General features: G+C 38.9%; 1 protein-coding gene across 1 annotated transcript in view; it reads right to left on the reverse strand.

Moving 5' to 3' along the window:
- cdkal1 (CDK5 regulatory subunit associated protein 1-like 1) overlaps nucleotides 1–13,540 on the reverse strand; it is a 292,200-nt gene that overhangs the window by 23,748 nt on the left and 254,912 nt on the right. The window lies entirely within an intron of this gene.

The following is a 13,540-nucleotide window of genomic DNA, read 5'->3' on the forward strand; positions in this document are numbered from 1 at the left end:
AGGTCAGAAAAAAAGATACTACAACAAGGCCTCCCAATGAAGGCATTGTGTATGGGACATAATGTCTTTATTGGTAAAAAGTATGCTGGTGACTCAAAGAAGGAGAAAGACAAGGTTGGTTAAGTACTGCAGTCAGAAAAAAAACACCTCAGGATTGACTTCAAAAGAAAAGGAAATATCTTTTCTCATTTGTGCCCCATGGACAATTTTTTATTTATATTATTTATATTCAATTCTGATAAATATTTCACTGTGCTTCATGGTTGGATCTACATTCATTTCATTTTAGTTTGCTGTGGATGGACAAAATCAATACTTTGTTGATAGAATGGTCCAATGCATCTCCTGAAGTGTCATGATTTAGCACAATAAAATCATCTTAAAACATTGCCTTAGGTGATATACATCACATATATTTTGCCATAAAATCCTGGCTTATACAAACATGCTAATGATCTTCTCATGTAAGAAACCACCACAGAAAATTCTGATCCCAGCCAGCAATTCAGAGCATAAACCACCTGGGTTTTAAACATTAGCAACATATAGTATCAAATGTTGGGAACAGAGTGTCCTGTAGGCTGAATGGGCAGTATTTGCATTTTAACTCTGTCAGTGATGAGCCCTGCACTGAAAAACTGTGCTGACTGATCATTTCCTTAGCAATATGTCAGAGCCTTAGAAGTCATGGCTCTGACACATTGCTCAGGGTGTTTCCATTTTTGCAGACACCCATCTTCTGTGCTCTTTTCTTCCCTCCTTTCCCGTCCCCATCCTTTTGCTTCCATTCCTTTCTCCTATCTCGGGGCGCTTTCTTTGTTGTTCATACTTCTCTTCCTTCCATTATAACTCCCTCTCATCCTTCTCTCCTTTACTGATTTTACTGTGTGTGTGCGTATGTGTGTTCCAGCACAGACAGCACCTGCACAGGCATGCTGACTGACTTAAAAAGAGACCAAATAAATCACTGTTTCCTGCAAACAGAGCAATTTAAAAAAAAAAATCCCCAAAAAACTCCTTTGAGCATTATTATTGGATGGCGAACATTTGATTTGGGCCTTTTGTCTCTGCTTTGAGCTTAAAACCTTAAGCACATGAATAAAAACTAGTTGTCTCTTATTGTACATATATTTAAGGAAAAAAGAATGGTTGTCTTTTATAAACACTTGGTGAACTTGACTATTAGCCATCAACCACTGACCATAATTATTTATTTATTTAGATTGTTCTCCCCAGTGGCGGATGCATCACTTTTTCGTTTAGTTTTCAGTCTGACATTGTGCACCAGAAGGGAGATCTGGATGAACTGAAAGCTAGATGTGTATGAAGTGAATTTGTATGGATCTGCCTGTTTTAATAATGCCTAATCCACCCCTAAACAACCAGCGAGGAGCAATGATCTGGGATTAAGGTATATCCTAATCAACATCCGAATATGTTGATTGAACTGTGAAATAAGAGGATGATCATGCATGAACACACCCAGCATAGACCAATGAGAATGTATTGGATTCAGTAAATGAACAGTTCATGAGCTGCAAACATCTCTGTGCACCACACCATGAGCTGTGTGTATGTATTTGTATGCAAGGTGTGTGTTGGTCTTGCTTGCATATCTGTGTATGAGAGTCTGCATTTTGATTTGTATTTACTTCAGCTATTGAAAAACATCACAGAATACCAAACAAGGCGTCTTTGCACAATGAGATTTTTATTTACTTTGCCATCCAGAGAATAATATCTTCTGATACACAGCAGATCCACTACAGATTTGTGGGATCATGACTTTAATTGATAATTAATCCACATCATAACATGGGATGAGAGAAATGTGGATTTGAATTGTATTTAACATATTCATCTGCGTCACAAATAAAGGAGCAATTCACTCGAACATCATCAAAAAACAAAAAAAGAAAGAATAGAAATTCTTCCACGGAAATAGATTATCTTTCTAACCAGACTGAAAAGCAGCCATACTATTGCATGGGATTAATCATAAGGAGCTAATAGTCAGTGTCAAAGGAAACAAACAACAAATGAAGACTAGAAATAGGCTGATTATACACCTGTTGTGGTGCCAATGTAATAATACTAACAAAGAAAGACTGTTAAGGTAGTATATCATTCACAGAAAAGTCATATTTAATTCATTAAAATGGTCTTTATACTGTACGAGGGCAGCCAAATTTAAACACACAGTGCCACACAAAAAGCATGTGCTTACAATTAGGACACACTACATTATCTTACATTACCTATTCTGAAAATGTGGTGCATTAGATGCTCACTTCCTTTTAAATCCCTTTTAGGATAGGATATTCCATAAAGTGATACTATATTACAGAATATAGTTTTATTTTTACAAATGAGTCAGTGCATGAAGTTAATAATGTAACTTGTCCATGTATATACAGTGTGACACCAATCAAAGTGTCTAGTCTGAATTAAACAAGGCTCTTATTGACTGTAGGTATTCTCAGATCTTGCTATACAGATGACCACACACTTAATTATGCTGTGTTATATCTACATAACTTAAAACAACAATCAGTTGGAACACTTTAAGTATATTAACATTATTAAATGATTTAACATTATTAAATGATTTATAAAGTGTTACCTAATCAGTCAGAGTCAAATATTGTAGTTAAGATTCAGTCCTCACGTAACAAAATAACTGTCCCGACCATAATGAACTTCAAAACGTAATTTTAACATTGCAACCTGCTTTGGATGCTGTAACAGAGTCCTCTGTGTTGTAGTCTCGCATTGCCAGACCTTCCTCCACAGCGCTGCAAAGGAGGGTCTGGCGAGTCCACACAGCATTCTGGGATGGGAGACAAACTAGTCTGGTTAATTGGCATTTCTTTAAACCAATCACAATCGTCTTGGGCGGCCCTAAGTGCCGGATGGAGGAATGGCGCCTCTGCAAAATAGCCTCGGGAAGGAACTTGTTTTGGTGGAACGTGTACGTTCCAAGGTTATTTTAGTCGTGCAACAGAAAACTCCGATTGGACAGATAGTCTAGCTAGCTGTCTGGATTTACCCTGCAGAGATCTGAGGAGCAGTTAACCATAGTCCTTATACATTGAACGGAGTTTAAAATTCCAACACAAAGAAAGCGGAAAGTACCGGACATCCGTACGAAAAGAGTGAAATCAGGCGGAATTTCCGGCAGCAACGGAGCAATCCCGAAAGTGGAAAGTCGTGGATAGACCATCTGTTTTGTGACAATTTTTGAAAAACTACATCAAAGTACTTTTATTTGTGCAGATTGCTTTCTATCTATCTGAATGGTGCTGTTTGTTACAACCCCCCCCCCCCAACTAGTTTTCATCTTTTTACCATTAAAATATTTGACCAATAAACAGCCGTGTGTGAACCATACCCCCTACAGTCTGATACACTCATTTTTATTTCTTCTATTGCTTGAACTCATTCTTCATCTATTGCTCTGTCATACATACTGTATAACACACTTTTACTCCACACAAAAACCTGCACATGCAGGGTTTTTTTGACCCTCAAAGTCAAAACCAAAGTGTAAGAGACTCAAACTTTTCAGTGTTTGCCACAAAGACTGAGGGGATTAAGGGTGACTTTGGTAAATGTTTGAGGGGACGAATGTAAAATCAACACAGATCAAAGTTATACAAATGAACTGTTTTGGAACAAAGCATGAACATAAATACTTCACACAGAGTAATACACTAGCAACATGAGAAAGAAGACAGAGTGAAGTAGACATATAGGATGACAGGATGGAGATTGGAAGTGAGGAAGGTTAAAAGAAAGTAATTAACTGAAAAAGATTATATTGATGCAAATAGAAAATGAGAACATTTAAAAAAAAAAAAAAAAAGTCTTACTCCATCAACTCTTTAAAGGGGTGATAGAATGCAAAACCGATTTTACCCTGTCATAGTTGAATAACGACAGTTCGGTGGGTAAATAGGACATACATAGAAGCTCAAAGTCCCACTGACACCCCTTTACTATGAAAATCTCATATTTTGAAACTGCCGCTGAAAACGGGCGAATCCCAACAAAGCTGAGTTGCTTACGCAAGCATCTCAAAATCCGGAACCTTAAGAGAACAGTCACGCCCCAACATTTACATAGGCTACACAACTGACCTGAGATCAGGTAGTCTTCTGAATCTAGCTAGGTCACGCAGATCTCTGCTATTCCATTACAAAACTTCTGAAACTTTTTTATGCGAGAAATTAACCATATAAAGCTCAAATATGGGCCGCTTTACGAAAATGGATGGCTAATTGCAAATCTTCTCCGACTGTGTGTCGGAGTTTAGTGCCGGTGTTGGTGCTGCCTGGGTTGCTACATCGCCGCCCTGACCGCAGTGTCAGCGAGCTTGTTACGCCCGCAATCTTTTACCGCAGCCCGCAGGTTCCAGTAAATCTTATAATGGGTATGTGTGTTGAGTTATTTAAACAAACAATCGGGGAAATAAAGCCTCTTTGGCTGCGAGTCTCATTGTTAGAGCCGCGGTGAGATGGAGTCCATCAATGAGAGCTAGCTAGCCTCCTCCTAACTCTGACATTCACAAAAATACATTCAATTGAAATCCGAAATCGGACAAGTGTTAGCTAAGCTTTGTAAGACCTTGAGGAACCTGTAATATTCATGCCGTGACGAAATTCAAACTGTAAATATACTTTAGTTATGCGAAAGTGAGCAAGCTGCGATATTTCCCCATTGTAATGAATGGGACATATAGCAAGCAGCTGCTCGTCCTACAAAGACGCCTTGCGTTCATAAAAATGCCTTAAAATCAAATCGGACACAACGGTTAGCTTTATAAGACATTGGGGAATGATGTAATATAAGTGGCGTGACGAAATTCAAACTGTAAATATAATTTAGTTATGGCGACAGTGTAGTTAGCTAGCTGCGGTGTTTCCCCATTGTAATGAATGGGACATATAGCAAGCAGCTGCTGGTCCTACAAAGACGCCTCGCGTTCATAAAAATGCCTTAAAATCAAAGTGGCGTGACGAAATTCAAACCGTAAATATATTCTAGTTATGCCGGCAGCTGGCCGTGGAGCCCCGAGTAGTGCATCCACAAAGGGTGACTTTGCCCTGGGTATGGAGCCCAGCAGGCGCGTGCTTTTTCTTTTCCGACTGTGTGGAGCTCCTAAAGTCCGAACCGCTTTACCAAATTTGCAATTAGCCATCAAATTTTGTAAAACGGCCCATATTTCAGCTTTATATAGTTGATTTCTCGCTTAAAAAGTCTCAGAAGTGAATTTGGTAATGAAACATTGCAGTGTCTGGAATATGAGATTCTGTCGCTTCTCTAATGTATGTGTATTGGGGATTCCTCAACCAATCAGCGCGCCTCTAATAATATGTGCGTATGGCAAGTCGCTCAACCAATCAGCGCGCAGCTCATCTAAATATTCATGACCATACCATATTTGGAAGAAAAGCTCTTGTTACAAATAGGGCCAAAACACAGGGATGCATAAGGGACAATAAAATATCAACCAGGCCATTTTCAGCCCAACCAATGTTACATACCCCATTAGGAGACCATAAGGAACAGTGTGAAATACCCTATATAATCATTCTATCACCCATTTAAATACCAGAATTGTTTAAGAGTAGACTTCAAGTATTTGTCCTCTTCAAAGCCTCTACTAAGCAGTCTAGGCCAATCTTTATATGTTCACAAACAAATGCACACCCAGTCTCCTCTTTTTGAAACTCAGCCATCAGTAGCAGCTGAAGGTACTTTTTCCTAGTTGAAAATCTGACTCCTTATCTATCTGTTCATGCCCTGCACTCAACTGTCTTTTACATTCCGTTCCAATATCTTTGTGTCCAGTACTTTCAGCCTTGAATTAATAATTACTAATGATATCAGATTTACATTCTAGTAAGTCAAAGGAAATAGGTAGACTGAGTCACTATGTATGTGGCTGCACTAAAGAAAAGAAAGCCATGTTAACCACTGCCGCTGTGTTTACAATCTGATACGACTGGCTCCGTATTAGTAAATTAGTAATGATGTTTGAATTATTGGTGACCACTTTAAAGTTTGATAAAATACAAATGACTTTGATAAAGAACTATCATGTGGTTTGGTTCATATAAAGCATTTGAAATGCTGATTGAACAAGGGTAAATTAAAGAGTACATAAAGAAGTAAATACCGCAATAAATGCCTTCATGCTTTAAAAAATGAACTACACTCATGGGTTAGAAATGTCAGTGGTAACAGAATGTTAAACCAAGGAAGTTTGCAAGTGCTTCAGCTTTGACCAGACCTAGACACAAACACTCCTGCCAGTCACACAAGTGGACTACAGAGTCAGGAAGTATTATTTGAAAGACCCATGGCATCTTTATCCGAACACTTCAGATAGTGCAGTGGGTGTTTGATAGAGACAGAGAGAGATAACATTAGCACCTGATGTTTATGTTAATCCAGCTAGAATCCATCCACCTACCTGAAACCAAATGCAAGCAACATATACAGTTGGAACCAGATATTTACATACACTTGAATCAACTTTTATTTCTTTACTGTCATACATTAAATCAGAGTAAACTTTTTCTGTTTTAGATCAATACATATTAACATATTTTTTGCATTTGTTAAATGTCAGAATCAAGCAAGGGAGAATTTTTATGTATTTTTTTTATCACTTTCATCAAAGTCAGAAGTATACATACACTTCCTTAGTATTTGGTAGAATTGCCCCGAAACTGTTTCACTTGGGCCAAACGTTTTGGGTATCCTTCCACAAGCTTTCTACAATAGTTTGCTGGAATTTTGGCCCACTCCTCTTGACAGAACTGGTGTAACTGGGTCAGGTTTGTCGGCCTTCTTGCTCGCACTCGCCGTTTCAGTGCCGCCCACAAATTTTCTATGGTATTGAGATCAGGGCTTTGTGATGGCCACTCCAATACCTTGACTTTGTTGTCCTTAAGCACCTTGTAACTAATTTGGAGGTATGCTTGGGGTCATTGTCCATTTGGAAGACCTATTTGCGCCCAAGCTTTAACTTCCTGGCTGATGTCTTCAGATGTTGCTTCAATATATCCACAACATTTTCTTTTCTCATGATGCCATCTATTTTGTTAAGTGCACCAGTCCCTTCTGCAGCAAAGCAGCCCCACAACATTATACTACCACCCCCATACTTCACAGTTGGGATGGTGTCCTGAGGCTTCAGAGCTTCGCCCTTTTTCCTTCAAATATACAGTTCATCATTATGGCCGAACAGCTCAATTATTGTTTTGTCAGACCACAGGACATGTCTCCAGAAATTAAGATTGTTGTCCCCATGTGCAGTTGCAAACTGTAGTCTGGCTTTTTTTATGGTGGTTTTGAAGTAATGACTTTCTTCTCCCAGAGTAACCTTTTAGCTCATGGTGGTACAGGACTCGTTTACTGTGGATGACACTGTCTTACCAGTTTCAGCTAGCATCTTCACAAGGTCTTTTGCTGTTGTCCTGGGATTGATTCGCACATTGCGCACCAAAAAACGTTTTTCTCTGGGACTCAGAATCCGTCTCCTTCCTGAGCGGTATGATGGTTGTACATTCCCATGTTTTTTATACTTGCGTATTATTGTCTGAACAGATGAATGTGGGACCTTCAGGCATCTGGAAATTGCACCTAAGGATGAGCCACACTTGTGGAGGTCCATAATTCTTTTCCTGATGTCTTGGTTGATTTCTCTTGATTTTCCCATGATGTCAAAGAAAGAGGCTCTGTGTTTGAGGTGTGCCTTTATATGCATCCACAGGTGTGCCACCAATTAACTCAAATGGAATCAATTAACCTATCAGAAGCTTCTTAAACTCAGAATGGAATCATCTGGAGTTTTCTTTTTGTTTAAAGACACAATAAACTTAGTGTATGTATACTTCTGACTTTGATGAAAGTGATAAATAAATTACATAGAAATTCTCCCATGCTCGATTCTGACATTTAACAAATGCAAAAAATATGTTAATATTTATTGATCTAAAACAGAAAAAGTTTACTCTGATTTAATGTATGACAGTAAAGAAGTTTGTGTTTTTTTCTGAAGTGTATGTAAATATCTGGTTTCAACTGTATAAGTACTGTGTCTGCAAATGTGAATACACATTAGAATTTGAGAAAAACACTCTATTAACACAAACCTTAAACCAATAGGTCTGCCCCTTCTTAGTCGTTTAGTCGACTAATCGGCTGTTTTGGTCTAGGTCGATTAAGTTGATTAGTAATTTTTTTATGCTTTTTTCGATGCTAGATTAATTATTTTAAAGAACCTTACTAGCACATCTCTGGTAAACACAAGATCTAAAGTGGTTCTTTTTCATGATTCTAAAGAATTCTACAAAACATAAAGTGTTAGTCGACTAAGAATTTCTTTAATCAAAGTTAGCCCTACAAATCAAAACTAAAGCAGTTTCCTGTGTTTGTAAGAATACAGTTATATAGAAAAATATCTTTGGGATCCTACACAAGACTACAGTAGTACAACACAAGACTACAGTGCTCTCTAGCCCCTTTCACTCTGTGTAAGTCACTAAACAGAAAAGTGTATTCTTACTTCAATAACATGAAAAGTAGCACAGTTTACATTATCGCCACCAGTGTATTTTTCCAGGCTTATGGTTGGTGAACACAGACTTGAAATATCCCAGGTGTTGTATTGTCATACTTCAACTACCACTTGGGAACTGAAGGATTTATCAGCAGCCAAGATGATTATCTTATACAATAGGAAAAGAGAGATCGATCTTTGTTATGAACTTCCACAAGTTTTGTAGTATTTTGAATTAAACAAATATTGCCCAGAACTGAAAGCACAATATGTTATATCTTATTATTCCTCCACCATGTTTGAGTAAATAAGAGCCAAGGTTTTACAGAACAACTGCCAGGCAGTCAAAGCTCAAGGAAAACAATTGTCTTACTAGTTTCCTAATTCATGGAACGCAGAAGCACTTAGTGAAAAGCAAAAAACCAATGATCCATCAGTGTGAAATATTAAACTCTTGACAGTTTGGAGCTTTGCTAGCCTAGAAATCTAGACGCACCCTAGTGGCAGCAAATTGCCACTAGGGTTATTTTGTCTAGGCACTCTCCGTGGCTTGCGAGCTGGAAAAACCAAACTCTGGTCAGGCCAATCACATCGTGTATAGAGTCGGTGGGTGGGCTTATGGCTGCTGCTGCTGGGAACAGGGGTCCTCTGGAAGACTTGGAGTTAAGCTTTTCTTTGAGAAAAGAACAAAGAACGGCACAGAAATCATTCTTAAAAAAGGCAGATGTGTTCGGAGTTTTGCCGACCGAATACGGCAAAAGTTTAATCTATCAACTAGCTTCACTACCTTCTTCCTTGCTCTGCCTGGTTGTAGCGCTACCCTATTATGTGCAGAGGGAATTTGAAAGACATCAGTTTATCCCGCCCCTCGGATTGAGCCCTGTCAATGGTGAGTTCCCAGACCCAACATCTTGATGTGGGTCTGGCTTGTCAGGCTAGAGCGTTGCAGTTGGAATAGCATAATTCTGACTCTTTTAGACAAAACTGAGACTACGAAAATAAAATTTGTGAGGAAGATATTGATTATATGAATAGCAAAAAGAGAGGAGATGCATGATGGAGTGACAGAAGAAGATAAATGAGGTACAATATTGCCTTGGCTTTAATTCAGCCTCATTCCTGGTGTGTTGGTGTGTGTGTGTGCGTGTGTGTGTGTGTGTTTGTGTGAGAGAGAGAGAGATAGAGAAAGAGAGAGAGCAAAGACAAGAGGAAGGAAAGACATTAGGATATTAGGTAAGTCACCCAAAATTAACTAACTTTATAAGCATGATGAAAGGACACTCGTAGACACAGACACAACAAAACTAGCCAAATCCAACACACACACACACACACACACACACACCAACATGAAAACAGAGACGGAGCTGCACACTTACAGACAAAGACCTCGACACACCACTATACCGAGCATCTTTTTAGGGTAGTTTAATAACAATTACCCTGATATACCTCCTTCAATACACACTGGGCTGAAGCTTCACTCTGTGTGTGTGTGTGTGTGTGTGTGTGTGTGTGTGGCTTAAAGCTATACAACAGACCTCTAATGCTTTGTTGGCTCTCATATCCACCCGCCCTCTTCTTCTGAACAGGGCTGGTGAAATATGAGAGGTTTTTTCCAGGACAGAATGCTGTGCACCTGCATCAAATCTACAACCCCCCCTCCAGGAATTCTGTAGCCTTCCCAAAGCTCACCAGACTATGCTTCACTCTCACTCACACACACACACACACACACACACACACACACACACACACACACACACACACACACACACACACACACACACACACACACACACACACACACACACACACACACACACACACACACACACACTTGATTGGTTAAACTTAAAAAACGATGTGCGACTGATTCCAAGAAAGCAAGATTAAGGAGACAAACTAAAATTATTGAGAAAGAATGGTTTAGCAAGGAGAAACAAGCAAGAAAGTACTCAAAAGACAGTATAGAGGAAGTGAGAAATGGGAAGAAAAATATGAATCATCTTCACCTCACTTATGATACAGTAAACACCAAACAATAACTTTTGTTAGTGTTAGCCTTACAAGCACTCATGGTACAGTATACCTACAAAACATACTTTCCAAGAATGAACAATGGCACTCTTTATTATCCTCAAATTAAAAACAAGCACTGTGTTTGGTTTTCATGAATGCTGAGGTCATAAAAACTTACTCGGTTAAACAGGGACTCAAGAAGTTTCATGTAGTGGAAGAAAGAATAGCAAACCTGAAGGTTATTAAGACGCGCTGCAGAAGCAATCGGCAACTAGAGACATCTCAGCTTTTGTTTGCACAAGCCTTTTTCAAGGTTTGTGCAAGTTTGGTCTTCAGTGGCAGCTCTGATAACCAATTCTAAAACATTCTCAGGGTACTTCTAAATATGTTGAGGGAAACTTCTTCCAAAAAGACAATACAATACATTTTTCTCCAGTGTATTATCGATCCATCTATTTTTCTTTAGGTCAACCCGGTACAGTAGATTTGACTGTATTTGATTTCTCTCTGTAAGTGCCAACAATGTAACATCCAATAATGAAATATGTCCACATACCTAGCAGTGAACAACTTCACAGACTACTACATTCTACCCAAAACTATATGCATACTACCATCTCTAAAACCTTGGGAAATCACACACCTAAAGCCAGACATGTATAAAGTACTAGAGACCCAGACTTGAGTAAAAGTACAAGTGCTCTATCAAAAAAAGTGACTTGAGTAGAAGTTGAAGTGCTCTTAAAGCACCTCACTTAAGTGGAAGTAGTCAACATTTTTTGTCCTGAAGTATCGCAAGTAGGTTATTTTAAAATGTACTACTCAAGTAAAAGTACAAGTATTGTGTTACATAGTTAAAAAAGAAAGCAGTCAAAAGTTTGAATATCATATTGTTTTATATTATTTCAAATGTTTAGCCTAAAGAACACTCACAATTCCTTTGGCTGTAGCAGCAGTACAAGGACAGGAATGTACAACACAGCAGCATGTCATGAACCGCGGGTAGCTGGTTAGCTAGCGCTTACTGATAGCTCAAGCTGGTGTGCCATTTGTGTATTATATTTGTAACTTGATATGTTTCTTCAAATTCGACGGTGAATTTTTGAAGGCCATTATTTCGCAATCTTTCGGGAGGCAGAGTAGGCACTTCATTCTATGTGAATTGGCTTTTACTCCGACAAATGAAAACATGGACTCTAAGTAGGGCCAGGGGTGGTCTCCTTCCTCACCCTCACGATCACTCCAAGTTGAAGGTGTTGAAGGTGGTGTTTCTGGTTCTTCCACCTCGAAACAAACTAACAAAGATCAAGTGTTGCCAATGCAGGCAGGCAGCAGAGCAACAGGCAGAACGGGAGCACGCGTGGTCTTCTAATAAGACAGCTTGATCGCTTGATTCGCTCAATGATGAGCCAGCTTCATCAAACCTGGTGACAGAGCCATCTACCGCTCTGGCAGTGATAATGTGGGTTTGGAATGATTCCTAACATTTTTATAATTGTAACGAGTAACGATGCAGCACATAAAAACTGTATCGGAGTCAAAGTATTAAACTCATCGAAAATATGTACTGAAGTAAAAGTGGAAGTAGGAAGAAAAAATACTACTCCAGTAGAGTAAAGATACAGCCTTTTAGTACTTATGTACAGTAGTGAAGTAGTTCTACTTTGTTACTATACATCTCTGCCTAAAGCTGATTTATTTATTCAAAGTTTTGCTACATGGACCTGAAGATCATTATAATAATGCGCTCTACTCCTCCTTACACACATACTGAATCTTTCTATTCAAGACATATTGTATGTCAGCACAGTTGCGCAAAACCAGACACATACGCACTTGATTGCCTCATCAATTTCAGCTATCCAACAGAAAAGACAGTGTATTCTGCCATCAGTGTGACAGATCTAGTTCGTCAAAGGAGAGAGATGTCTCTCTCACACACAAACACAACACACACACACACACACACACACACACAGGCATGTGACAGTAGCCTTTAGGCTCTTTAGTGTCTCAGACGCTGGAATGAATCACATCAAAATAGAGACATGGCAGAAAACACAGAATGAAAGCCTTAGAAACATTAGTTACTAAAATAAATGAGACAGACACACAGAACGGAAACACAATCTCACATATACCAACTACACATAATGAATCATATGCAAATTATGCCCAACAGCAAAATTTGAAAGTGTCATGAAGAAAGAATTTGGACAGAATCAAATGAAGGAGTTCAACTGTATAAGATCTGTAGGTGGACCTTTGCTGAACTGGAATTTGTCAGAGTCACTTCTAAATGTTGTAAGTCAATTTTTTTAGTTCTCTTACATCAATAAGTACAAATATAAACCGGACAAAATCTTAATATTGTTGATACATAGAACCTGAATGCAATTTCATTCTACAGACAATGCCTGATCAAAACAGAAACAAACAATAAAACAATGTATGCATGTATGTCACCTTTCATTACAGTAGATATTGCAGATCTCACCTCCTGACAGATTATGTAACTAATGCCCTTTGGCCTACACCAGTTCTTCTTCCGATACCAGGCTCTATACTCTTAAGCATTGATCGTGTTTTTCTTTCCCATGCTGTAATGGTTAAAATTGTTATCATATCGCACGCAGCCACAGTGATTGGAAATCGTAAAAAAAATTCCATACTCCTTTATTTATTCATCCACTGAGGTGCTTGTTTGACAAAGAGTGTGTGTGTGTGTGTGTGTGTGTGTGTGTGTGTGTGTGTGTGTGTGTGTGTGTGAGTGTGAGAGAGAGAGGTTGGTGTGGGGATCAAGCCCTTGGCATTACAGCGTCTATGTTTCTGAAATTGTGTGTGTTGACAACTGCAGCATCAATCAGAGCTCAGCTGTGATTGTCAGGCTGATTGTCCGTTATGTCCCTGTGGGCCTGGAGGCCATGGTGTGTGTAATTCATGTGC

The sequence above is a fragment of the Perca fluviatilis genome, chromosome 7 (genome assembly GCF_010015445.1).
Source record: "Perca fluviatilis chromosome 7, GENO_Pfluv_1.0, whole genome shotgun sequence".
In the NCBI taxonomy this organism is placed as follows: domain Eukaryota; kingdom Metazoa; phylum Chordata; class Actinopteri; order Perciformes; family Percidae; genus Perca; species Perca fluviatilis.